Source organism: Hippopotamus amphibius, chromosome 6 (assembly GCF_030028045.1).
Source record: "Hippopotamus amphibius kiboko isolate mHipAmp2 chromosome 6, mHipAmp2.hap2, whole genome shotgun sequence".
NCBI lineage: Eukaryota > Metazoa > Chordata > Mammalia > Artiodactyla > Hippopotamidae > Hippopotamus > Hippopotamus amphibius.
In genome coordinates, this window is record NC_080191.1 from 43,769,575 (window position 1) to 43,796,620 (window position 27,046).

Sequence of the window (27,046 nt, forward strand, 5' to 3'; positions counted from 1 at the left end):
TCTGTCTTTGAGCCCCAAATAATTATGGTAATTACATCAGAACACAAAGGTACTTAACAGACTCCAATATTCCCCACACACCAAAGGCCCCCAGGCAAGGCAGTTTCAAGCAAAAGAACTTAGTATTCAAGTCCTTTCCAGTTGCAGGGAGTGTCCAGTAGACTCTGCTCCAGAAAGGCAATGTAAATCTTCCCTGAGTCTCCCGCACTATGGGTAGCAAAGAGTAATCGGATTCTTCCTGCTCTGGTTTGCTTGATCTTATTTCAGGTTTTCTCATGGTAGACTGGGTGCTGTTGGTTAGACAGGGTTCCTCAGCCAGTGCCCCGGGCTCCCTGAGCCACCAGACAGGTAAAGCCTGTAGCTAGGTGAGAGGTGCTTCCCAGCGCTGGGGCGAGTGACCCAATCCCATGACGCCACAGGTCCCACTCCCTAGGGGCCACTCCTTGTTTCATCTGGAATGAGTGCCAGGCACTTCTCCTCCTCGTGATTTATCTCACACGGACCATGTGCATGCAGCTCTGGACTCCACATTTCTCATCAGCTTCACTCCCTACCTGAGTTCTAGAGGAGCCCCTCACCCCACCTTTTTTTCCTCCAGAATGAAAAACACTAAAAATCACAGTTACGTGAAAATAATGCTTTGGAGGGATGAGAGATGTGATCATAACTTAATTATCATTTTTATTTTTAACAAAGTACTGAAGGCATCAGAAGGACTTGCCAAGGTTGTCAGTGACCAGCTCACAGCCCAGGGATCAATAGAAATATGAACTTTAAGACATGCTCCTCAAAAGTCTAGTTGGCAACTGCCTCTATAACAGGGATTCCCAGCCTGGTGAAATTTTGAAAGCAAAACAAGACTTTAGAGAACGGCAGAGTTTTATTTTGTCATGTATAGGCGTCACAAACAAAAGACTGCCATTTATTCTCACCACTGTATCTTACATGAAAGGACATTTCAACGTCTAAAGATGGGAGAACATGATTCCAATAAAAGAGAGCCTTTGACTAAATTAACATCAAGACAGGCAGAAATTTCCTGCCTGTCCTTTTCTTTATTTCACTCCAGATAAATGTCAATTGGTCCGAATAGACCTGCAGGAATCCACGGCCAGGCCTGGGGAACCATTCCTCTGTAGCAGAACTCAACTAAGAATTTGCACAGAGCTTCCTGTGCAATGGTGAGAACCCCCACAGTGGGTACCAGGGTATTACTAGCTTCTTCATGGCCTGTACTGGAGACCTGCTCCAGCCCTCTGACCATGAGCCAAGAGAGGCTGTCTTTCAATTAGGATGGAGACTGCAGCCGTATGGAATCTAAGTGGAGCTGTGCTGTGTAAAGGAGGCCAGCAACTTGGGATACAGATAATTTTCTGTTGCTAGTCCAAATAAAATGGATGCTTTTTTATTCTCCCTTAAGCAATCCCTATTTTAAATCTGTTATTGAAAATCTAAAGGACAATGTTGCAAGAAGAAAAATATAATGAAGTATTACCTTATGGCAATGTGTTTTTAAGAATATAAACTATCAAATTACTAAGAAACCTCAATATCAAAGGAAACTTTTAGAATTGGAGGAGCCCCTAAAAGTCATAACGTCTAACTCACCACAGCTCAGGAACTCCTGCCCCACACTGCAGCCATCACTCCGTGCCACACAGCTTACCTGACCCCAAGGCTGATCTCCCCTCGTGCCTGGCTCTCCCAAATCTTTGATATAGCCATTGCCCCTTGCCAGCATCTGAAGTCTCATATGAGAAAAGTACTATCATTTTTGTTTCCACTCAGATTGGAGGAAAAACAGACCTCATCCTTATCCCCTCCCACCAAATCCTATCCCCCAAAATCTTTTCCCTCCAACTTGAGTTACAAAATGAAATCTCACATGTGTACCTGGATGACAAGAGATACGGGATGAGGAGAGGGAGTGGAGAGAGACAAAGGGTGCTTGCTCAGCCACCAATATTCCCTGTGGTATATGAGATCTTAACATATTTCCTTGCCATAGAAAATCTCCAGGAGCTACTTCCATGGGAAAATTAATTTCAAAAGTACAAAAGAAAATAAAAAAAAGCAATGAAGAGCCATCAGGTTTTGGCTGGACATTTGGAAGGCTTAGGCCAACCTGGGTGGGATTGTGTGAGATGATGTATCAATATGATGGAAAGGGGCTGTGCCAGGGAGGAGCCTGGTGAAGGAGGGCAGAGCTGGGCTACAAGGCTGTGGTCATTGCAAGACAACCTCGATCAGCTGGACAACTGACTGATCTTGCCCTCAGGCAGAGTGATCTGGAAATCCTGCACTTTTTAAAATTTCTACAATCATTAGCCAGTAGTATTTGTATTCTAGAGGACAATTCTGAGACTATTTTTCTATTCTTTCTATATTATCACGAGATGGTTGTTTTCTCAGGTGAACCATTCATTTCCTTCTGAATTTATTGGCTCCTTTTTGTACCTGGTTGTTCTGCAATCCATTCAGTCACCAATACACGATCCAGAAGTCTGAAAAAATGGATTTTGGAAGTAGTTCTTCCTGTAAATTTCATATGGAAGGAGGAAAAACTGAGCTGGAAAGTATCTCCTAGAACCCAACTCTGTACTTGATCTGATATTTATGAAATAATTAGAAAGTGAGCCTTGCTTATGGTGCACTAGTCTTGAATTCCTGAGTGATGTAGACAAGCGAGGCAAGATTGGGCATGTTCCTACAGACCATTTACCATCAGGAACAGAAAGTTCCCAGGAGAAGGTAAATGCTCTTGAGAAAGATAGCTAAGAGCTGTGCTATTTTGAGAAAGGTGGGGGAAAAAAGTCTCTCTACAACTGTCTAAAACGTTCCATTCCCTAAGCTCTCTAGGCTTTGGGCTGTGCTAACAACAGGGAACAGAGAATCTAAGCCAGCACATTCTATGAGAAAGGGGGAATAATCTGCTTGATTCTGTCAAGTATAGCAAGGGCTGGAGAAAGGACTTTGCAAAGCCGTGACAGGACTTGAAGCCACACGCAGGTGACTTGAAGGAGAACAATTTCCAAGATAGAAACTTCTTATGTATTTTGAGACACTGATTTGAGTCACCTGGAGCAAACCACATCCTCAGGGTTTCTTCACTTTTCTGCTCGGTGACCTGTGCAACTCAGACTGAACTAAACTGAAAGATAACTGAATGAAGTTTTCAAGAGGAAAGAAGTTTCAGTATGAAATTGTTCCTCTAAGGCATCTGTGGCTGTGACTCTGTCGGGGGAAGAGGGCCTGGGCCATGCAGCCAGCCACACCGGGCTTCCCAGCAGGCCGTGCCTCTCAGACATGCATTTCAAAACTCCCCACTGCCTCTCCTCCTCACTGTGGCTTTTCAATGAGGCTTCTTTTGTTTCGCTTGTTCTTCTCTTGCCCATAACGTTAGAACCATATATATTTTTTAAAACACCCCAGATAATGGTTTATGATGGACCCCTTTAAAGCGTCTGAGCTCGTGAAAGAACCAGAAGCATTAGGAACAGGGCCAAGAACTGTGATGGCAAGGACGGCACTAGAGCAAAGTCCAACTGGGTTGGAAAATCATTTTACACACTTGCAAGACGTGAGTCCCTCAAGCTTTGCACACCTACATCTTTCAAAGGGCAATTTACAAAGAAATGAGATTTGAGGTTAAAAAGAAAAAGGACAAGGTATGCCCTCAAAATCAGTATCTCAACATAAATACAAAATTTAATTCTGACTCTAAAATAAATCAGTCATGTGGCAGTCACCTTGGAAGAACAGACCCATTCCAGAGATGCGCACTGAATGAGGCACTTATACAAAAGGGCCAGTGAATATCCTTGCAGACATGCTGGGGGATGCAGGGCACCCTGGACCCTCCAGTTCTCCTCAGAGCCAGCACTCACCTGTGAGCCCTGCCTGCACCACATCTCCCGGGGTTGACCCCTCTCTGTCAGTGATTTTAGGAACTTCAAAACTGGCTACTACATCCCCCAAGATCAAACCTGTTCAGAACACACCCAGGCAAGTTGAATCCAGCTTAGGCAGTATTGTAACATGGAGGAGAAAGAACATAAAGGGAAAAAATGTGCCATTGATCATCCCTGACTCTGCCCAAAAGTGGTGAGCCCAGTATTTATCTGTGAAAGAGCTGGATGCTATTCCTGGTGTGGCCTCTCCTCCAGATGTATGGTCTGAGATCCATGAAAAGGCAAAGGAATGAACAGCTGCCTCTTCCTCTTTCTACCCCGTTATCCACAAACCACCCTCGTGTCCCGAGTGAACCAGAGTCAGAGAGCTTCCACGGTTGCCCATTTGCGTGATAAGGGTATAGAAGCCATGAGTAGTGAGCACAGAATATCCTGGGCCAGGAGAGGTGCTCAGATCCTTGGTACCAAACAAGATTCACTGACAATGGAAACTAGAACCACGTAGGCACTGAGGCTGTGTCAAGCAGCCTCATCCACTGGGGCACTGTCAGCAGTGGTTCTTGACCAGGGATGATTTTACCCTCTGTGCTTCTGAAGCTCATCAGACAGAACTGAAGGGGCCCTGCCTCAAGCCACTCAGTCACTTAGATGTCAACCTTAATGTCAGGTTTCTCCTCTCTGCTCCAAATAACCCCCAGCTTCCTCCCAGTTCCTCTGAGCTAATAACCTTCTTAGCTTCTGCGTCTCCCTTCTCTCCCTCCCTGGATGAGAGCTTTGATCTTTTTTTCCCTTTTTTTAATTTACTTATTTATTGGCTGTGTTGGGTCTTCGTTGTTGCGCGAGGGCTTTCTCTAGTTGCAGCGAGTGGGGGCTACTCTTTGTTGTCATGCTCGGGCTTCTCATTGTGGTGGCTTCTCTTATTGTGGAGCACGGGCTTCTAGGCACACAGGCTTCAGTAGTTGTGGCACATGGGCTTAGTTGCTCTGCTTAGATGCTCCCGGACCAGGGATCGAACCTATATCCCCTGCATCGGCAGGCGGATTCTTAGCCACTGCACCACCAGGGAAGTCCCAAGAGATTTGATTTTGAAGCCCCTTTTTCAGTTACATCCTGTTGGCTTCTGTCAGACCATCCACCTGGCCACATCTCCACAGATTGTCTTCACTCAACTACTATATCCTCATGTCCTGCTCTCCTCCCAGCTCTCTGAGCTGCCTGGCTAGACCTCCCTGACGCCATCACCTGCCTGGACTGCCACCTGGCATTAGTTCCATCCTTTTTACCTACCGCACTCCACTGGCAGGGACTCTCCACTGCTTGCAGCTGTGTTTGCCCCCAGCTTCTGCCCTGCCCTGCCCTGCCCTGGGATGGGTGTGCCTGGTCTCCAGATTCTCTCTTCTGGTCTATCTGGGGCAACCACCTCCTGAGAGCTGACACCTCAGCTATGATGCTGCTTAGAACAAAGACTTCACCAATGCTGAGATCAGCAAAACAGTATCTCTGTCCTCCATCCTACACAGAGCTGTGTCACCACCTCTGTGCATGCTTTCCTAAATTCCCCAGGACAAGTTAGCCATCTTCCTTGGTGAAACTGGAGTTCCCAGGATAGGTCTCTGTGAAGACACCTGTCACTATAATGATATTTAATTTGTAATATATATAACAGGGTAGAGAATATTCTCTCCTTTAGTAGCTGGCATGAGATTTCTCTTAGGGCAGGAACCATTTTTGTTGGGAAAATTTTCTTAAGATCGCTTGGGTTTAGTGAGTTCCTGCAAGAAATATCATCTGGTGCTTAGACCTCAGAGAAAAGGTCCAAGATCACATCAGACAAGGAGAGAGATTTGTTTGATCCTCAGAGCAAGGGGAGAGAATAAAGGAAAGAAAAACATACGGGCAGGAAGAGGAAGAGTGGAGCCACCAAGATACACAAAGCCTCACACTCTAGGATGAGACCCTTTCCCCTGGAAAAGCCAACCAGCCTTATAATAAATAGATTGTTGTTAGAAAGCAAAGATGAGTTGGGATTTGGCATCCAGGTTTATTTGAAAGGAATCAGAAGCAACATGTGTGGACACAGACCCAGAGACAGAAGAACTGTGGGACTGCAAACCTTTTAGAATTAATCGTAGTATAGATATATCCTTTTATATTTTTATATGCCAATATATATCAATAGGTGACACATCTTTCTTTGACATAGTGCCTGCCTGGCACACAGACAGTGCTCAGCAAACATAGGGTGAGTTGGTAAGTAATGCAGCTATTCTGAGAACAGCTTTACCTTCTTAGGTTTATGCAAGATATCCTTGTATAAACCGAAGAAATTGGAGACTATCATCTGAATAATCTTCTTCACACCTTGTGAGAAACCATCTCAAGAGAGTTACCAAGCCAGGGAATTATGTGCTGCTGCCTTGCTTGTTTGGGCAGAGGGCAGAGAGCCCTGGGCAGTGGGGCCACCATCCTCTCTGGCCTCCAGGGAGTGTGGAGGCCAGGCTTCCTGAGTCAGCTCAAGGGTGGCGCTCTCATAGAGGGCCCCGGTGACGGTGGGAACGCTCTCCAAACCTGGGCGGGGAAGGGTGAGGTAGGGAAGGGAGGAGCCGTTTCAGCTTCTGTGTGTGCACGCTGATTTAGTTCTCACAATTATTCCCCTAGACTAGAGGCCGGGCATGAAAGCTGTCTACATCCTAAGAAATGGAGGGGACTCCAGATGAGACATTAAAGGTACAAGAGCTGCAGGATTGCCAACCCGACACAAAAACTTACACTTGGCCCTGCTTTGATGTATCTCATTCCTCTACCTGGCGTTTGAGGGCCTCCTCGGTCTGGCCCCACTGACCTAGCCAACCGATTCCCAACATCAAAGAGAGGCCTTCAGAAGTTGACCTCACCCACTGATTGGGAGGCCATGTAAATGGGTCCCAAGTAATGAAATTTCCACTGAAATCATACAAGCAGGGACTCTCAGAGACAAAGCCCTGGTCTTATCATTGAATGAGCCACACATTTGTTGCTGGGGTTGTTAGTCACTTACTGTGTTCTAACCAATGACAAGGTGGCCTCTCTTTAAAAGCCAGTTGATCTGATTTCTTATCAGCTGATTTCTGTGTGCAGTTTCCACAAATGAGTATTTATATACTTTCTAGGCCATGTCACCATCATGTAAGAAGCTCGAGCAATACTTACACATGTTATGTCCTAGAACACATTATTTTCCTGGAAACAATGGTTGTAAATGCTACTTACTCCAACTAATGAGAATATGCCAGCCTGTCTATCACCCAGGAGGAGGAATGATAGGAGGTCTTGAGATGCGCTGAATGAGGCTCTGGGACTCTTATCAACTAAGTTCAAAGAACAAACAATTGCTCATGTTGGGTTTTCCTTTAGCCAGAGTCTGATCTCTTGGCTATTTAGGCTGCAGTGGGGTAATATTCAAAAAGTAATCACTGGAGTCATATAAGAATATTTGCACATTCTAGCCTGAAGAGAACACTTGTGTTCATAAGCCACCTAGTATCCTCACAGCTCTACTGGGGGTGTCTCAAGATCGAACACTGTCATGCCACCCAGTCCCCCCACCATCACCGCTAAATAATAACTTTGATCTTTGAGCACTTACTCTCAGCAGAGACTGTCTTTAGGGCTCCCACGTGTTCACTGGTTTAATCCTCACAACTTCATGATGTATGCGCACTTAGTACCCCATTTTGACAAACAAGGACACTGAGGCTTGCCCAAATTACATAATTTGCCCATGGGTGTCATTAATATTGTAGGACCTGGATTTGAACTCCAGAAGCCTGACGCTAAGACCTATGCACCTAAATGCTATGTTACTCCAAATTCCAAAAACCAAAAAACTGAGAGAAAGGGAAGAATGATATGTGAATGGCATTTAAAACCAACATGAATTAAACTATCTGAACTGGGGGGAAAAAATAGAACAAAAAACAGAGGGGAAAAAAATATCCTCTCATCAACTCTGTAGTTCTCTCCATTTAAATCTGATGTTGGCCTCATTCCCATGGGGAGATGGAGGCCACAGTTAAAACACAAGGGAGTACTTCCCTGGTGACACAGTACTTAAGAATCTGCCTGCCAATGCAGGGGACATGGGTTCAAGCCCTGGTCTGGTAGATCCCACAATGCCTTGGAGCAACTGAGCCCATGTGCCACAACTACTGAGCCTGCACTCTAGAGCCTACGAGCCACAACCACTGAGTCCACGTGCTGCAACTACTGAAGCCAGCACCCTTAGAGCCTGTGCTCCTCAACAAGAGAAGCCACCACACTGAGAAGCCCATGCTCACCACAACTAGAGAAAGCCCGTGGACAGCAACAAAGACCCAATGCAGCCAAAAACAAAACAAAACAAAACAAAACAAAAAACAACAACAACAAAAACCACAAGAGGAAACCAAAATAATTTGCTTTGGAGTTTCAGTGTGAGGATAGAATTTTTGAGGGTAATTTGATTTTCCAGGCTTTTTCTTCAAAAGTTGAATTTAGACCCTAACCCCCCAACAAAACGTGACTCCAGTTGAGGTGACTGATTTGGGTCGAAACTTGTAGCAATTTTCCATCACTGAATCACCATCAAAAGGCAGCCTGAGAAGCACCAGCCAGGCATGCGCCAGATTCGCATTCAGAGCTGTTTCTTCTTTCTGCTGCCGGAGGCCAGAACCCTCCTGCCTCCCAAGTCACTGGGCTCAGCAGGCACCCAAGCAGAGCTCACAGAATAATAGCAACTAAATTAAAACAGCACAGATCTGCAGTCAGATGCTGGCCAAAACACCATTAAGTAATTGTCTGTACATAAATCACACATTATTAAAAACTGCTTCATACAGAGTCTATTAGTATTTTCCCTAAACCCTATAGCAAAATATCTGCCCACAAATGTTCAATACTAATTATTCTCCCATGTTGAAAGCCATTTCCATTGTGCAATGTCCCTTATGTCATTTGACAAAGGTATTTTGCCAAAAGTACATCGGGCCTTCTTTCTCAGCATAATATTAGTCATTTTCTTTGCAGCTGGTCTTAGAGGCTTCTCATAAATAGTGTAACTCATACTATTTTTGCTCTGAGAAGCTCATTTGGTGTCAGTCTTCAGGTGGAGAAGAGGGCCTCAGTCGGGAAGCTGAAACTAAAAATGATGTGTTCAGGAATTAAGGGGGGAGGGCCAGTCTCCCTTTTAGTTTAGACCAGTAGTTAATTACCGTACTTCGGAATCGCCTGAAGAACTAAAGAAATTAAAAATAATTCCTAAGCCCCACCCAGGTTTTGATTTTAGGGTCTATTTCTATAAAATAGTTTGCCAAATAAATGTTTGTTATAAGATGAAAAAAAAAACTTTTTTCCCCCAGGTCAGGGAGGTAGTTTCCTGGGAATTTTTTTTTTAAGTTTCCTAGGTAATATTCATGATCAGCATAGACCACAGAGCTCTATTGTAAAAAGAATGCATCCCAGAAAGCCCTCTGTGCTGTAGTTCCTTGCCATTAGTTCCAGATCTACTACCAAATTTAATTTTTTTGAGATTTAATGTTTATAAAAGATGAGCAACTATGATTTAGCATCTATTAATGAGAGTCGAAGGTTGCCAAATTGACTTTTGTACTTCCTACCTATATTTTCTCGCAGAATGACACAGAAGAGTACCTCCTAGGAAAAACGCCGCACACTCACCAGACCCTCAGAGCCATCAACTTCCTGGTTATCCCAACAGGTAAGGGACTGATCAATGTGACATGTACCATAAATAAGAAAGCAAGATGAAAGCACTTTACACGCTCTCAGAGGCGTCATAATGTGCTGCTCCCCCATTCGCTGCCTGCCCTCAGAAGCCAGAAATTTTGTGGGGAATGGCAAGGTAGAATATCCCACAGACAAGCAAATGTCAAGTGCAGAATTTCTTCTTTATTCTACTATTTCCTCAGTGGTGGTGCTGGTCTCACATTAGACCTCAGGAGACACAGGCAGTGCCCAATACCTTCAAAAAACATTTGACCAAAATGTGATTTCCCTTACTCCACGGGGAGATACTAAATAAATAAATGCATTTTATTAGTTGATTTGATTATTGAATTTTAGTGATAGTATATGTTTCGTTAACCCAGTTACTGATACCTGTTAAGATATTTGGTTTTGATTAGTTTAATTCAGAAAAAAGAAGTTTCTAGAACAATGTTTTTGCATCATTCCTCCAACCTCCATCATAAAGTTAACCCTACTGTGGACATCTCTTAATTGGACCAAAAATCAAAGATTGAATTCCCAAGTGATTGGGTAGTAAGATGGTATCAGCCATATGTACTCAGACTGGGAGCTTGAAAGCAAAGGAAATCCAGGAGTCTTTCCACTTCATTGCACAAGAAAGAGCATGTTTTCAAACCAGAGCTAGGTTTATTTTATACACCAGGTTATCTAGGCCAGTAGGCCCATCTGTGTTTATTTCCCACGTGTTATCCCCTCGTGTAGGTAAAGCCTTATCTGAATGTTTCGCCTGTCTCAGCAGTGCTTCAGAGACTTAAGGGAAGAGTCATATGTCCACATTATCCTGATGGATCAGAGAGGAAGGACTCCTTTAGAGGCAGGGGCTGTAGTAAGTTGAAGCTCGAGTGGAAGAGCAAGTCTCAGGATACAGAACAAAAGTAGTACGGCTCAACTCTGCCTCCCCATCCGGAAATGCTTCTTTCAAAAAAACCAACCCATTCAGGGGTTTGACTTTTTTTTTTCCTTATTAAGTAAAGTTGCATATCCTGCAGAGATAATATCCCCATCTTACAGAAGAAATAAGCGAGGCCTAGATAAGTTGAGGGCTTTTTTCCCCAAAACAACTGCAAGTGGTGGTATAAGCAGTGAGAATCATGCCACTCAGTGTTTCACATCACTGATTTCCAAACCTTGGAAATTATAGCACTCTTCTTTAAATTTTTTTTAAATTGTCTTAAAATTCATAACAAAAAATTGCCATCTTAATGATTTTTAAGTATACAATTCAGTACTGTTCATATATTCACATCGTTGTGCAACAGATCTCCAGAAATTTTTCATCTTGAAAAACTGAAACTCTATACTCATAGATAACTCCCCATTTTCCCATCCTCCCATCCCCTGGCAACCTCCATTCTATTTTCCGTTTCTATGAATTTGACTACATTAGATACCTCATATAAGTGGAATTATACAATAATATTTGTCTTTATTTAAATGGCTTAGTTTACTTAGCGGGATATCGTTAAGGTTCTTCTATGTTGTAGCATGTGACAGGATTTCCTTCCTTTTTAAGGCCAAATAATATTCTACTGTATGTATATATTATATTTTGCATGTCCAGTCATCTGTTGATAGACACTAGAATTGCTTCCACCTCTTGGCTATTGTGAATAATGCTGCAATTAATGTGAGAGTGCAAATATCTCTCTGAAATCCTGCTTTTAATTCTTCTGGGTACATACCCAGAAGTGGAATTGCTAAACCATATCATAATTCTATTTTGAACTTTCAGAAGGACTGTTTTCCTTAGTGGCTGCGCTATTTTAAATTCCCACCAATAGTGCGCAAGAGTCCCAGTTTCTCCATGTTCTTGCCAGCACTTGCTACTTTCCCTTTTTTTTTGATAGTTGCCACCCTAATGGGTATGAGGTGACATTTCATTGTGGTTTGACTTGCATTTCCTTAATGATAAGTGATGTTGAACATCTTTTAATAAGCTTGTTGGTCATTTATATATCATCTTAGGAGAAATGTCTATCAAGTCCTTTGTCAATTTTTTAATTGATTTATTTGGGTTTTTATTAATTTGTAGCTCTTTATATATTCTGGATATTAACCCTTTATCAGATATATGGTTTGCAAATATTTTCTACCATTCTGTTGGTTGCCTTTTCACTCTTTTGATTGTGACCTTTGATGCACAGAAGTTTTGAAGATTAATGTAGTCCCATTTATCTATTTTTGCTTTTCTTGCCTATGCTTTTGGTGTCGTATTCAGAAATTATTGCCAAATCCAATGTCATGAAGCTTTTCCCCCTATGTTTTCTTCTAGGAGTTGTATTGTTTTAATCTTACATTTAGGTTTTTAATCTAGTTTGTGTTAATTTTTGTATATGATATAAGCTAAGGGATCAATTTCATTCTTCTGCCTGTGGATATCCAGTTTTCTCAATACCATTTGTTTTTGTTTGGTTGGTTTTTATAAATTTATTTATTTATTTTATTGGCTGCATTGGGCCTTTGTTGCTGCACATGAGCTTTCTCTAGTTGCTGCGAGTGGGGACTACTCTTCATTGTGGTGCGTGGGCTCTTCATTATAGTGCCTTCTCTTGTTGCGAAGCATGGGCTCTAGGTGCATGGGCTTCAATAGTTGTGGCACATGGGCTCAATAGTTGTGGCTCACAGGTTTAGTTGCTCCGTGGCATGTGGAATCTTCCTAGAGCAGGGCTTGAACCCATGTCCGGATTCTTTTTTTTTTTTTTTTTAATTTATTTATTTTATTTTATTGGCTGTGTTGGGTCTTTTTTGTTGTGCACGGGCTTTCTTTAGTTGCAGTGAGTGGGGGCTACTCTTCGTTGTGGTGCGCGGGCTCCTCATTGCCGTGGCTTCTCTTATTGCAGAGCACAGGCTCTAGGCACGCAGACTTCAGTAGTTGCAGCACATAGGCTCAATAGTTGTGGCGCACGGGCTTAGTTGCTCCGTGGCATGTGGGATCTTCCTGGAGCAGGGCTCGAACCCGTGTCCCCTGCATTGGCAGGCGGATTCTTAACCACTGCGCCACCTAGGAAGCCCGGCAGGTGGATTCTTAACCACTGTGCCACCTAAGAAGTCCAATACCATTTGTTGAAGAGACTGTCCTTCCCCCATTATTGAAAGTGCTCACTGCCTCAGCTAGGCTTCAAACTTAGGATTGAAGGTCACACACATTTTGGTACATGAGATCTTTCTGATGTGCATCATTATTCCTTTACCTCTTGGGTATGCCCAATGTCCTTAATTATAGCAAAAAAATCACAACAGCTTACTTACATGTTAATCAAAACTTGGTTGCAAGCCAATGACAGAATTGTGGTCTATCAGTGTGCCTCAGCATACCAGTTGAGCACCACAGTGAGATAGTGTAGCCTCTCAGGGAAGGTGTTTCTTAGAACCCTAAGCATATTTTGTCCATCCTTACTAAGCTGAATAATTACATGAATTTAATCTGAAAGATTAAATTTTCTGACTACTGTGGAAAGCATAAACATATTATGTATTTATGTATTTTTAAAATTAAAATATAGTTGACATAAGATACTAAGTTAGTTTCAGGTATATTATGTAGTTATTTGACATTTACATACAGTATGAAATGAGTACCACGATATCTAACATACAAAGTTATTACAATATTATTGACCATATTCCCTATGCTGTATATTACATGCCTGTGGCTTATTTATTTTATAAATGGAAGTTTGTAAATTTTAATCCCCTTCACCTATTTCAACCCCTCTTCTTTCCCTTCCTATAACCATCCATTTATTCTCTGTATCTATGAGTCTGGTTTTGTTTTGTTTTGTTTTATTTTTTAGATTCCATGTGTAGTGAGATCATACAGTATTTGCCTTTGGTTTATTTCACTTAGTATAATACTCTTTAGATCCATTCATGTTGTTATAATTGGTAAGAGTTCTTTTTTTACGGTTGAGTAATATTCCACTGTGTATATATACCACACCTTCTTTGTCATTCATCTGTTGGTGGACACTTATATTGCTTCCATATCTTTGCTATTGTAAATAATGCTACAGTGAACATTGGTGTGCATATGTCTTTGAATTAGTGTTATTTCCTTCAGGTAAATACCTGGAAGTGAAATTGCTGGATCACATGGTACTTCTATTTTTAATTTTTTTCAGGAAACTCCTTACTGTTGTCCATAGTGGTTGTACCAATTTATAATCCCACCAGCAGTGCACAGGGTTCCCTTTCCTCCACATCGTTGCCAACGCTTGTTGTTGTCTTTTCAACGAAAACCATTCTGGCAGATGTAAGGTAGCATCTCATTGTGGTTTTGGTTTGCATTTCCTTGATTATTAGTAATGTTAAACATCTTTTCATGTACCTCTTGGCCATCCATATGTCGTCTTTGGAAAAATATCTATTCAGGTCTTTTACTCATTTATTTAATTGGGTTTGTTTTTTAATACTGAATTGTATGAGCTGTATATGCATTTTGGGTGGTAAAGTCTTTTTTTTTTTTTTTTTAAGAAATTGTATTGAGATAACAATTGACATACAATAAACTGCATAAATTTAAAGTGTACGATTTGATTTTTTTTCTTATTAGTAACATATATATGGCAATCCCAATCTCCCAATTCATCCCACCCCAAACCCCCACCCCTGCCGCCGCTTTCCCCACTTGGTGTTCATATGTTTGTTGTCTACATCTGTGTGGATATTAAACTCTTAATGGACATATCATTTGCAATATCTTCTCCCATTCAGTAGGCCACCTTTTCACTTTGTTGATAGTTTTTTTCACTATGCAAAAGCTTTTTACTTTGATGTAGTCCCATTTCCTTATGTTTTATTTTGTTTCCCTTGCCTGAGGAGACAGATCAAAAAAACTATTGCTAGGACTGATGTCAAAGAGTGTGCTGCCTCTGTTTTCTTCTAGGAATTTTGTGGTTTCCAGTTTTACGTTTAAGTCCTTAATCCATCTTGGGTTTAAATTTTTATGCTATGTGAGAAAGTAGTCTAGTTTGATCCTTTTGCACGTAGCTTTCCATTTTTTCCCAGCACCACTTATTGAAGCGGCTGTCTTGTCCTCATTGTCTTGCCTCCTACGTCATAGATTAATTGGCCTTATGAGCATGGGCTTATTTCTGGGCTCTCTACTCTGTTCCATTGACTTTGTGTTGTATCTTCCCTCTATGCCCACTTTTATTCTTTTTTTTTTTTTTTTTTTTCAATTTATCTATTGGCTGTGTTGGGTCTTTGTTGCTGTGCATGGACTTTCTCCAGTTGCTGTGAGAGGGGACTACTCTTTGTTGTGGTGCACGGGCTTCTCATTGCAGTGGCTTCTTTTGTTGAGGAACATGGGCTCTAGTCGCATGGGCTTCAGTAGTTGCGGCTCACAGCTCTAGAGCACAGGCTCGGTAGTTGTGGCATACAGGCTTTGTTGCTCCGTGGCATGTGGGATCTTCCCAGACCAGGGATTGAACCTGTGTTCCCTGCATTGGCAGGTGGATTCTTAACCACTGTGCCACCAGGGAAGTCCCCTCTATGCCTACTTTGTTGAGAGTTTTACCATAAATGAATATTAAAGTTTGCTAAAAGCTTTTTCAGCATCTGTTGAGATGATATGATTTTTATTCTTCAATTTGTTAATGTGGTGTACACACTGATTAATTTGCAGATAATGAAACACCCTTGCATCCCTGGAATAAATCCCATTTGATTGTGGTGTATGATCTTTTTAATGGTATTTTTCAATTTGGTTTGCTAATATTTTATTGAGGATTTTTACATCTATGTTAATCAGTGATATTGGCCTGTAATTTTTTGAAGTGTCTGTGTCTGGTTTTGTTATCAGAGTGATATGTGGAAAATCCTACAAATGCTACCAAAATAATAATAATAATAAAGTCCATATATGACAAACCCACAGCCAATACCATATTCAATGGTGAAAAGCTGAAAGCGTCTCCCCTAAGATCATAAACAAGATAAGAATGCCCACTCTTGCCACTTTTATTCAATGCAGTATTGGAAATCTTTGTCATAGAAATTAGACAAGTAAAAGAAATTAAAGGAATTTAAGGACTTCCTGGTGGCACAGTGGTTAAGAACCTGCCTGCCAATGCAGGGGGACAGGGGTTCAAGCCCTGGCCTGGGAGGATCCAACGTGCCGCAGAGCAACTAAGCCCATGCACCACAACTACTAAGCCTGTGCTCTACAGCCCACAAGCCACAACTACTGAGGCTGTGTGCTACAACTACTGAACCCCAAATGCCTAGAGGCCCATGCTGCACAACAAGAGAAGCCACTACAATGAGAAGCCCATGCACCACAACTATGAGTAGGCTCCCTGCTTGCTCAACTAGAGAAAGTCCGTGCACAGCAATGAAGACCCAACCCAGCCAATAAATTAAATTTTTTTAAAAATTTAAAAAAAAAGAAATTAAAGGAATCCAAATGATCACTGTCTGCAGATAACATAACACTATATGTAGAAAATCCTACAGATGCTACCAAAAACAAAACAACAACAACAACAACAACAACAAAACTATTAGAACTAACGAATTCAGTAAAGTCACAGGATACAAAATTAATATACACAAATCTGTTGCATTTCTATACACTAATAATAAACCATCAAAAAGAGAAATTAAGAAAACAATCTCATCTATAAATACATCAAAAAGAATAAAATAGCTAGGAATAACCAAAAGAGGTAAAAGACTTTCACAGAACTAGGACAAATAATTCTAAAAATTGTATGGAAAAACAAAAGACCCCAAATAGCTAGCAATCTTGAGAAAGAAGAGCAAAGCTGGATATTTCACACTCCCTGATTTCAAAATATACTATAAAGCAACAGTAATTAAAACAGTATGGTACTGGGGGTGGGGGGAGACATATAGATCAATTGTGACATTCCTCCCATTTGTGAGTCACTGACCTAGGGGTGTGGGTCTTGACTAAACCACATCTCTGCCCCTCCTACCCATCTTATTGTGATTCCTTCTTTATGTCTTTAGTTGCAGAAAATATTTTCTCCTGGTCTTCATGTTGTTCTCATAGATAGAGAGATACTTGCCCTATAAGTAGTTGTAATTTTGGTGTGTCCATGGGAGAAGGTGGGTTCAAAGTCTTACTACTCTACCATCTTGGTCATCTCTAAGATATTACCATTTTACAGCAAAGTACATAAATAGGACCAAACAATGACTGCCATTTGATTCATGAATGAGTAAGAAGTATGTTGTCTAAAATCATCTTACTTATTTTGTTTGTTAACTGTCTCCACACATCAGAATGTCTGTTTCATGAGGGTAGGAACTTTGCCTGTCTTGCTCACCTCTGCATCTCCAGTACCTGTTGCAAAGTAAGTGTGCAATAAATATGTGCTGAGAGAATGAATGGCAAAAAGGGCAAATACAGAAAACTTGTAAAACATGGAAGGTTATTAAAAATCATGTCTAGCCTCATTATCTACAGGTACACCCTATACCATTTCAGATTTTTTCTTTTAAACTCTCTCTTCTCTCTCTTTCTCTGTGTGTGGCTCTCTTGTTGTGTATGCATGTGTATAATAAAATATGTGTAATGTACATTCTATTTTATAGCCTGCCTTTTTCTCCTGGCAATAACTATTGAACATATACCTATATCAATAATAATTATTGTAAAGTTTAAATATGCTTGTTTAAAAAATAAAAGAGTAAAAAGTAAATAATGAAGGTCATACCCCACTCAATCTGGTTCCCAGAAGTAACTACTATTAAGATTGATATGCATTATTCATGGCTCTTCCTTTGCCTATATAAACACACACACACGAGACATTATACAACATATCATTGATATGTGTATATGTATATGTTACTATATATGTGTATATATACATATATATGTGGAAATAAGATCACAGAAATTAACCTTGCCTTTTTAAATTTCAGAATATATTGCTATCTTCCCATGTCAGAACACATTGAAATTTTTAAGGGTTTTTTAATCTTTAAAATACCTGCAGGGTAAGGAGAGAAGTAAGCCAACAAAAAGCAAGCTGATTACTGCTTAAGAGAGGTTTAGAAATTAAAGACAAACTGTATCTCTGAAGGCAAGGACTCAGGGTGGGATTGAACAGAGAAGGATAGATTCAAAGTCTTTACAAGAACCATATAGAAGCCCAGTTTTGCTTCTCTACTGCAGAGTTAAGTGACTTCTCCTCAACTTTGGCAGAAAACTAGAAATGTGTCCAGAGTATTGAGGACAAATCATGGCTAAGGGCAAAATAAGGCATATGCTGAAAACTGGTAGATTATGCTAAAGGCTATATATTCAATGGTGAAAGTCCCAGCCCATTCCCTGACTAGCTCCTAGAATAATAGGAACCAGACTCTGCCTTCTAGGTACGAGATAGGAAAATTCTGCTCCAGGAAAACTGATCAGCCCAAGAGAAAAGACTTAAGTATATTAGCAATTTGGAGTCCTCTGAGGCAACAACCAGATTTACCTCCTTAACCTGTGGTGAGGACCACTAGTTGAACCCAACTAATATACATGGAGCTTCCAAAGCAGAATTTTTTTGTCTTACTCTGGAAAATAAATGAATAACCAAAGATTATCAAACATCCAAGAAAAACCTCAAAATTTAAAAATAGGGACCAAAACACATACATAAACTACAAAAAAAGTGAAATTTGAAGAAAAAAAGAGACATGGATGGGACCAGAAGTAAACTTCAAAAACTTATTATTAATGTCTTATGGAAAAAATGAGAGCTTTTGCTTCCACAAAAGAAGACAGGATAATAATCTTTAAAAGAGAGGAATAATTAAAGAGTAAGAAAAAGCTCTTGAAAATTGAATATATCATAGCAGAGAAATTTTTAGATTCAACCAAAAGATTGAAAGAACAATATTGAGAAAATCACTGCAAAGGAAGCATAAAAAAGACAAAGATGAAAAATGGAAGAGAAAGTAAAACAAAAAGAAAAGAGATTGTAAAATGGAGGGAAAAGGACAGAAAATTGGAAGATGTAACTAGGAGATCCAACATATGACTAATAGTTACAGAAAGAACAGACAAGTGAGGCACTACAAGTAGATAAAAATTGACACTGATACCATCATAAATTTCAGAACGTGGAATAAAGAGAAAATACTGAAATCTTCTGGAGATGAAAAAAACGAGTTACAAGCAAAGGATTGGAAATCAAAATGGCATCTGACTTCTCAAGAACAATCTGGAATCTAGAAGGAATGCCTTCAAAATTCTGAGAAAAATAACATTCAAATTCTGAGAGAAATTATTTCCAACCTAAAATTCTAAGCAAATGAAAAATGAGGAAATAATTCCAATAAAAATAAAAGGTTGTAAAAGAAAAGAATGAAATCATTCACTATGAGACTCAACTGAGAACTACACTTACTAGTCATAGTAATATAAAATATGAATGTTGATATAACCAAAATAGTGACATAAGATCATTGGGACATTGCGAAGAGAAATTATCTGTATGTGTGCCCACATACCTGTGTATGTGTGTATCTGCCTGTATAGGGGTGAGTAGAATGGATATGAAGGAGTTCTATCCTTATTTCCTACAGTAAGAGGTCCATATAAAATTAAAAACTCAAGGAAAAAAAGGCCCATTACTTTGAAGGATGGAGATAAATATCAGAAGAAATGGGTTAAAATAGTTTTCCATGGTTGCTTCAGAAGCCTGGACACAGAGTGAGGAGAGAATGGGTAGAGCCTTCTGGTAGAGCTTTTTGTGTAATATGACTTTTTCACTCAGCATATGTATCATTTTGACTTGTTTTTTAAAAGGACATAAAAAACTTGGGAAAATATTTGCAATATTTCTGGAAATGTGTTAGTATGCATTATGTTTAAAAAATAAATGATACCAATATTCTTGCATTTACAATACTGCCGTGGAAGGGCTTTCATAATCCACCCCCCCACCCTGCCCCACACTGGCCACCTTTTTATTTTTTTCATAATTTTTTAAATGGTGAAAACTATAGAATGGTTGCAAATTGTTCAACAAAATTTCACTTTTGTCTATTATAGAAACACATATCTTGGGCTTTCCTGGCAGCGCAGTGGTTAAGAATCTGCCTGCCAATGCAGGGGACACGGGTTTGAGCCCTAGTTCAGGAAGATCCCACATGCTGTGGAGCAACTAAGCCCATGCACCACAACTACTAAGCCTGTGCTCTAGAGCCCATGAGCCACAACGATTGAGCCCACATGCCACAACTACTGAAACCCACTCACCTAGAGCCCGTGTTCCACAACAAGAGAAGCCACCACAGTGAGAAGCCTGTGCACCACAACAAGGAGTAGCCCCCTCTGGCTGCAACTAGAGAAAGCCTGAACTCAGCAACAAAGACCCAACTCAGCCAATAAATAAACAAATTAAAAAACAAAAAAAGATACAGGCAGTAGGAATTCATTAAAAAAAATAAACACATATCTTATTTGGAAACATTTTAGGTATGTAGAGACATATAAAGAATATAATACATATATTTCTGTGTCCATCAACTACAATTTTTAAAAAACCTAACATTCTGTCATTTTTGCTTCACTTTTTTTTTAATAAATAAAATAGAATGTTATAGACAAATTGAAGTCTCTTTCATTCTCCTCCAGTTTCATTCCCTTTCAACTTCCCTAGAGGCAACTGTATCAAAAATTTGGTGACTATATTTCTAGCCCATGTTTATGCTTTGTTATGTACAAAAATATCCATAAACAATGTAGTATATGCTTGGTGGGTTTTTAATCTTTTGTAAATATTTTCATAATGCATGAATTAATCTGCAACTGCATTTTTCACATAAAACTCTTTAAATTTACCTCTGTTGATACCAGTGGATGAGGTCATTAGTTTTAACATTTATTTATCTAAAATGTATTTGTTCTCTAATTGATAGACATCTAGGTTGTTTCCATTTTTTTGCTATTACAAAAATTATTTCTAAAAAGATGTTTATACCCGTCTCCTAGTGTGCATATCTGAGAGTTTCTCTGGGGTGTAAGCTCAGAAATTGACTTTCTGGTGATAGAATTTGCATATCTTCAACTTTTCTTAATATTACAACATTGTTCTTCCAAATTATTGAGGCAGTTCCCACTCTTACCGGCAGTTTATGAGCAGTGTAAGTAACCCTCTCGGGTAAGTTTTGTCAACTGATTTTGCCAGTCTAGTAGATGTGAAATAGCATATCATTGTTTAATTATCATTTATCTAAAAATTAATGAAGTTAACTATCTTATGTTTCTGCCATTCAGATTTTCAACTTCTGAATTACCTATTCATATTCTTTGCTTATTTTTTGTATGTATTTTCTTTTCCTAATTCATTTATAGAATTCTTTTAATCATCACATACTAATTATTTTATAAAAAATAATATATATGTGTATGTTTGTATTTGTGTGTGCATATATATAGGTTTTGAATGACTGTATGACAAAGAGGAAATTTTAATAACACCTAGAATTGCTACTACCATAAAGACCTTAGAAGCAGTATATTTCAAAAACTGTACGATGAAGGGAAGCACTTATCGAGTACTTATTACATGACAGGTGCTGGGATACCTCATTTTATCATTTTAGCAAACCTATAAGATTGACATATTTTTCCATTTTATGTGTAAGTAAACTGAAGGTCAGTGAAGCCAAACCCATTGCTTGGGCCATGCCAACAACAAATGAAAAAGGTAGGATTCAACGACAGGACCCTTCAATGACAGGAGTTTGAACGAAGTGGGTCCACTTATAGGGGTTTTGTTTCAATAGTAATTACTACAGTACTACACGAGCTTGCATTGGTTGAATTCAGGATGCAGAACTGTAGGTACAGAGGAACATGGTTACAAAGGGCTGAGTATAAATTATACACAAATTTTTGACTGGACACCCCTAACTACCATCCACCTTGAGATGTTCAAGAGTGACCTGTAGGGCTTCCTAGGTGGCGCAGTGGTTAAGAATCCGCCTGCCAATGCAGAAGTCATGGGTTCGATCCCAGCTCCAGGAAGATCCCACATGCCATGGAGCAACTAAGCCCGTGTGCCAAAAAAAATAAAAAAAAAATAAAAAAATAAAAAAGAGTGACCTGTATTTGATAACAAAGTCTGTGCCTTTTTATAGCACTACACGAGCTCTCATTAAAATATAACCTCTGCCAGTTCCATTCCCAAGAATCCATTCTCAAAGAAAACTCTAGTGGATAAATGCAGACGCACAACACTATTTAATATAGCATGTACTGATAGTAGCGAAGGTATTATATGAAAACCGAAGTCCCCAACATAAGGGAGTAATTTGCTAAGGCACCCCTGATAGATAACACAGGCAAAATTCACAACCACGCCCTTCTCAAGCAATTTCCTGCTACAGCTATTGCTGGGTAACAAAAAACTAGTTCCTTAGTGAATGATGTCGAATGACTCAGTAGTTATTTAAAGTGACTTTTTGTGGGACCGCAGAGGCAACTGCTCTAAGGGATTCACTCATTCATTCATTTGTTCAGGAGGCACAAATGAGCACCTGTATGCACCAGACCTGCTCTGAGCAGGCAATAAAAAACAAGTAAGACATGCACAGCGCCCTTAGGGAGTTGGCAGATTACCCTGTGCAACAGACACATAATGCAAAAGAGTCAATTTACACACTGTGAGTCTGCATCACTTTGGCGATGGCAGGAGAGTAAGGGAAGGTGGAATAGGACTTAAACTTACCAATGAAAGGTGATGTGGCCTGTTCTAGTTTAACAGTCTCTCTTAGGGGAACTTTGTCCTCTAGAGGCAAATACTTAGTTATCCAGAGTTTATACTTCTTTCTTTCATCCTTTCCTCAAGGGTCTCCCATCCATCTCCCCCTTCCCAGGAAGACAAGGTGCAGGGAGCATTTACCTGCTTGTGGGGAGGAGTGGTCTTCATAACTGATGAATCATAATCTCCCTAAGTGGTCCCCATTTGCTTCTATCTCCCTTGACAAAGGCCCATCCCCGGAGTGGTAAATAGTCTGTCTGCTTGGTTCTAGCAAGGCATGGCATCTGTCTTCTTGGTTCTAGCAAGGCATGGCGGCAGTGTCTCAGGGACCTTGGCCCTCAGCTGCTGCTGACATGGCCCTCCTTGGCTTTAGCTGGTGCTGTAGATACCTGTACCTTTAAATGGCAATGCAGCAGAGAGGCTGAAAGCATAGGCTGTCTTGCCAGACAGCCTGAGGTTGAGGCCCAGTCCTGCCACTTACCAGCTCTGTGATTCTAGACAAGTTACTTAACTTCTATATGCCTTCATTCCTTCATCCATAAAACGGGGACAAGAAAAAACATTGTCTATCTCGTTGGGTGGTCAGGAAGATGAACGGAGGTTATGCATATAAAGGCGCACAGAACAGTATCTGCAGTATAACACATGCTTAATAAATGTGAACCATTTTTCTAGCCCCAGATAATCAAGTGGCCCCCTTTATCTACCCTCAGTACTGCCTGGTAACCTAGAGGGACGGGGTGGAAAGGATTTGGGCTCCTTCCATGACACTTGGCAAGCTGAGAGAGATGGCTTCCTTCTAAAGTTTTCAGTGGAAAGCAGGGCACATGATAGATACCATTCCCGCCCCACCCCCCCCCACACACACACCCTTACTCTGAGCTTCCCTCTCTATTTCTCTGTGATTTCAAACCTCCTGCCTCTTCTCAAGACAGATCTTTATCCCAAGAGGTAAGTAGGACTTTTAAACCTGACCGCTTGCCTCTGTCTACCCTCTACTTCCACCCACAGTTTCTCTTTTCTAGCAGGAGACTTCCTTGTTCTTTCTGTTTAGTGGGAATTTAACACAAATCGCATCCTAAGTTCTATCTAAGGCTTAGAGCAGAACTTTGTAATCAGACCTCCGTGCTTCTTTCTTGATATGTGAGGGGAACTTTTAGAATATAGAAATTCCTTTGCTCTCCAAATTAGGCTAATTTCACAACTCAGGAGACTCAAGAAAGTCAGCTTTGAGACTCAGAACTGACCAGTTACCTCTTTATTTTGGTGTTTTATATCCTCTCTCTGAAGGGGAGAATGCCATACACACCTCTCTCTATTTCTCTGTGATTTCTACCCCTCTTTGATTCCTATTCTCAACCCAAGGAGAGCCCCAGTAAAACAAAGTTTATGGGAGAAAAAATGCTAGAAAATATTTCAAAAAATGATCCCCACTACCTGCAAATAGCAGGAGCTGTCATTTCTTGAACACTTGGTATGTGTCAGGCACTGTGTTGGGCTCTTTTCAGATATTTTTTCAATTAATTGCCACAACAACTATAATTATCCCCATTTTACAGATAAATAAATCGTCTTTCTTTTTTTTTTTTTTTTTGGCTAAACTGGGTCTTAGTTGTGGTACAAGGGATCTTTGTTGCAGCATGTGGGCTTCTTAGTTGCGGCATGCATGCGGGATCTAGTTCCCTAACCAGGGATTGAACCTGGGATGCCTGCATTGGGAGCATAGAGTCTTACCCACTGGACCACTAGGGAAGTCCCAAACTGAGTCTTAAAGATGTTAAATATTTGTTGAATGTCACACAGCTAATAATGTGCAAAGATGTCTGACAGCAATACTCACAGTCACTGTGCTATTTTGCCTCATAGATAAGCAATGAGATGGAATAAGAACTGTGTAGTGAGCCTACACGGCCCAGGGCTTGGCTGCCAGCTAGTGTCAGGGCTTCAGGGAAAGGGGGATACAATTATAGATGATATGAAAGAAGAATTTGAATATTTTGGGAGAATCCAAAATGGAGAGAATAGGGAAGGATAAACAGATAAGATGACTGAATGGTCTTCACTGTGACCACGTCCCCAGCTCTCCCCCAAATCATCAGTGAAGGTCATGAACATTGTGAAAATTCTTGATGCTCTTTAAGATCTTGTAGGAACATTAAAAGCTATTTAGTTCTGCAATCAGGTGGATGTGGGAACAAAATAGAAGTCAGGTTGCTATGGAGGCAGAGGGGAAATGGAAACAATTAAGTCTAAGGGAGTTTGACAAAATCTGGAGGACTATTACTTTGAGCTTTCTGCAGCCTCTGAATGTGTCCTCTTCAAGAAAATTCTGCCTAGAAAGCAAAGGCTGGTGTATCAGTTCAGGTTCTCCAGAAAAAAAGAACCATTAGGAGATGTATATAATTTATCATAAGGAATTGGCCCATACAGTTACCAAAGCTGTAAAGTCCCAAGATGTGTAGCTGGCAAACTGGAGGCCCAGGAGAGCCAATGATATAAGTTCTAGTCTGAGTCCAAGTCCAAAAGCAGAAGATGATCACTGTCCCAGGTTGAAGATAGGCAGAGACAGTAAGTTTTCTCCTACTCAGGCTTTTTGTTCTATTCAAGCCTTCAACACATTGGATGAGGCCCATACACTTTGGAGAGGGTAACCTGGTTTATTCAGTCCACTGATTCAAATGTTTATCTCATCCAGGAATACCCACACACAACCGGACTCATGTTTAAATAAAGGTTTGGTCACCCCATGGCTCAGTCCAGTCGATACATAAAATTAACCAGCACAGATAGGAAAGCACCAGGGGGTACCCAGCTCACATATAAGATGCAGAAAGAAGAGGGGTCCATTCAGTGGTGGGAGGTGGTTTCCTAGGAGGTGTGCTCCGTTAGCTAAATAATGACAGAAGAGAATTTTTTGGTAGAGTAGGGGTCCAGCACATTCATTCTGTATTTTTTAAATACATTTTTATGGTGGTATTTATTTATAAATTTAACCATTTAAATCATTTTAAGTGTTTAATCCAGTGGCATTAACTATATTTACAGTGTTGTACTACCACCACCATTATCCTGGAATGTCTTTGGTACGCAAAAACTGTGTGTGAAATGTCATTCTTGGCAAAGGAAATGAGTAGGCTATCAGAGAGAAATAAAATACCAGGGAAATGCAAGTTGGCTGTGGCCAAAACGTAGACTGCAGTGATTGTGTGTGTGGGGGGGGGGGGGGGTGGGGGCGGGGGGGGCGGGGGGGCGGAGAATACAGTGGCTGGGAGAGGAATGACATGAGCCTAGAAAAACAGACAGAGTCGGATCATGGAGGGTTTTCTAAGCCATGCTGTTGAGTTGCAGTTTAATCCCATAGGCTATGAGAAGCAATGGAAGTAAATGGAGTGGATGTCTCAGGTTTACCTTCTGGGGAAAACCAAACTAAGACAAGTGGTCCAGGAAGTAGTCTTAGGATGGAGCCTACAACGGGCCCCCTCCAGTCGGACGGCAACGAGAGCCGCATTGCTGGTGGTGTTTGCACCTGTGATAACTCCTGACGGCCTGAGCATCACACTTACTGAAAGGCTCCCCAGTGAGGGGCTGGAATGGAAGAGGAAACACTGGCTTGTGCGATCTCTGTAGTTCTTGAAAGGTAACCTGTGAGGGCCATGGTCATGATAGGGATCATGGAATTGCGACCTGAAGAAAGCCAGTAAAAGGCTCAGGTCAACCAACCAACGGCTCACGGTGGCACGTTGTGAAAGCCAGAGGTCCTCAATGGAAGCATCTAATGAAGCCTTTATCTTCTGAATCTGTAAGGCAAACTGTGTTGGAAATCAGGTCTAAGGTTTGATATAAGGAGGATAGACCTACAACGGAGTTTGCAAGCACGGTCCTAGGAGGTCTTCCATGTTAAAATCAGGCTATGATAGGAAAAGAGTTGAACTCTTAAGACCTGAGATTTGGACATTGGGTGGAAAGCTCCAGACTGGCAGAATGGTCCCCTTCCCCTTAGCAGAGGCAAGCAACCTCCCACTGCCTGGAACCATGCAGAGGCCTCACTTGAGGCAAATGCCTCACCCGACACTAGTGTCCTCCTCATCGTTCCTTCCCTCATTTGAATCTACACCAGCGACTAGGCTAAGGTCTTAGCATATCCTGAAAAAGAAAGTAAAGCTACAGGAAGAAATGGCTTATCCACCAAAAGAGCTGCAGGACCTGGCTGATACGTCCAGTCAGCACTGAGGGAACATATATGAGAATGGACCTTGGGGGTGTTGGATTGAGAGATGGGTGGTGGAATGAAACACCCCTCAGAAAAACACCCACTTAGAGACAGGTTGATTACATCAGACCCTTCCATCCTGAAGGGGACAGTAGTTCATCCTATCAGGGTTGATGTTCATTTCCATTTCCCTTCTCTGCCAGCTGTGCCCCTGAAAGCTCAATATCCAAGGATTTATGGAGTTGTCAAGAGGTGAGATCCTGTATAATGTTTCCTTAAACTAAGGGAGCCAAGTTCTGACAATGGGCACATGACTATGAGATCCACTGGTCTTTCCATTTACTGAATTGCACAGAAGCTGCCAGACGGATGAGATATGAAAACAGCCTTTTATAGTCTCAGCTGAG

General features: G+C 40.9%; 2 long non-coding RNA genes across 3 annotated transcripts in view; one reads left to right on the plus strand and one right to left on the minus strand.

Annotated features, from left to right (window-relative positions):
• Positions 1-1,683, minus strand: part of LOC130855906 (uncharacterized) — a 52,624-nt gene extending 50,941 nt beyond the window's left edge. The window contains exon 1 of the long non-coding RNA XR_009054393.1: positions 1,667-1,683. This is a non-coding gene — a long non-coding RNA (uncharacterized LOC130855906). The remainder of the gene's footprint in view (positions 1-1,666) is intronic.
• Positions 1-14,110, plus strand: part of LOC130855905 (uncharacterized) — a 44,161-nt gene extending 30,051 nt beyond the window's left edge. For both annotated transcript variants that reach the window (XR_009054391.1, XR_009054392.1), the window contains exons 4-5: positions 9,561-9,645; positions 13,817-14,110. This is a non-coding gene — a long non-coding RNA (uncharacterized LOC130855905). The remainder of the gene's footprint in view (positions 1-9,560; positions 9,646-13,816) is intronic.
• The last annotated feature ends 12,936 nt before the right edge of the window (positions 14,111-27,046 follow it).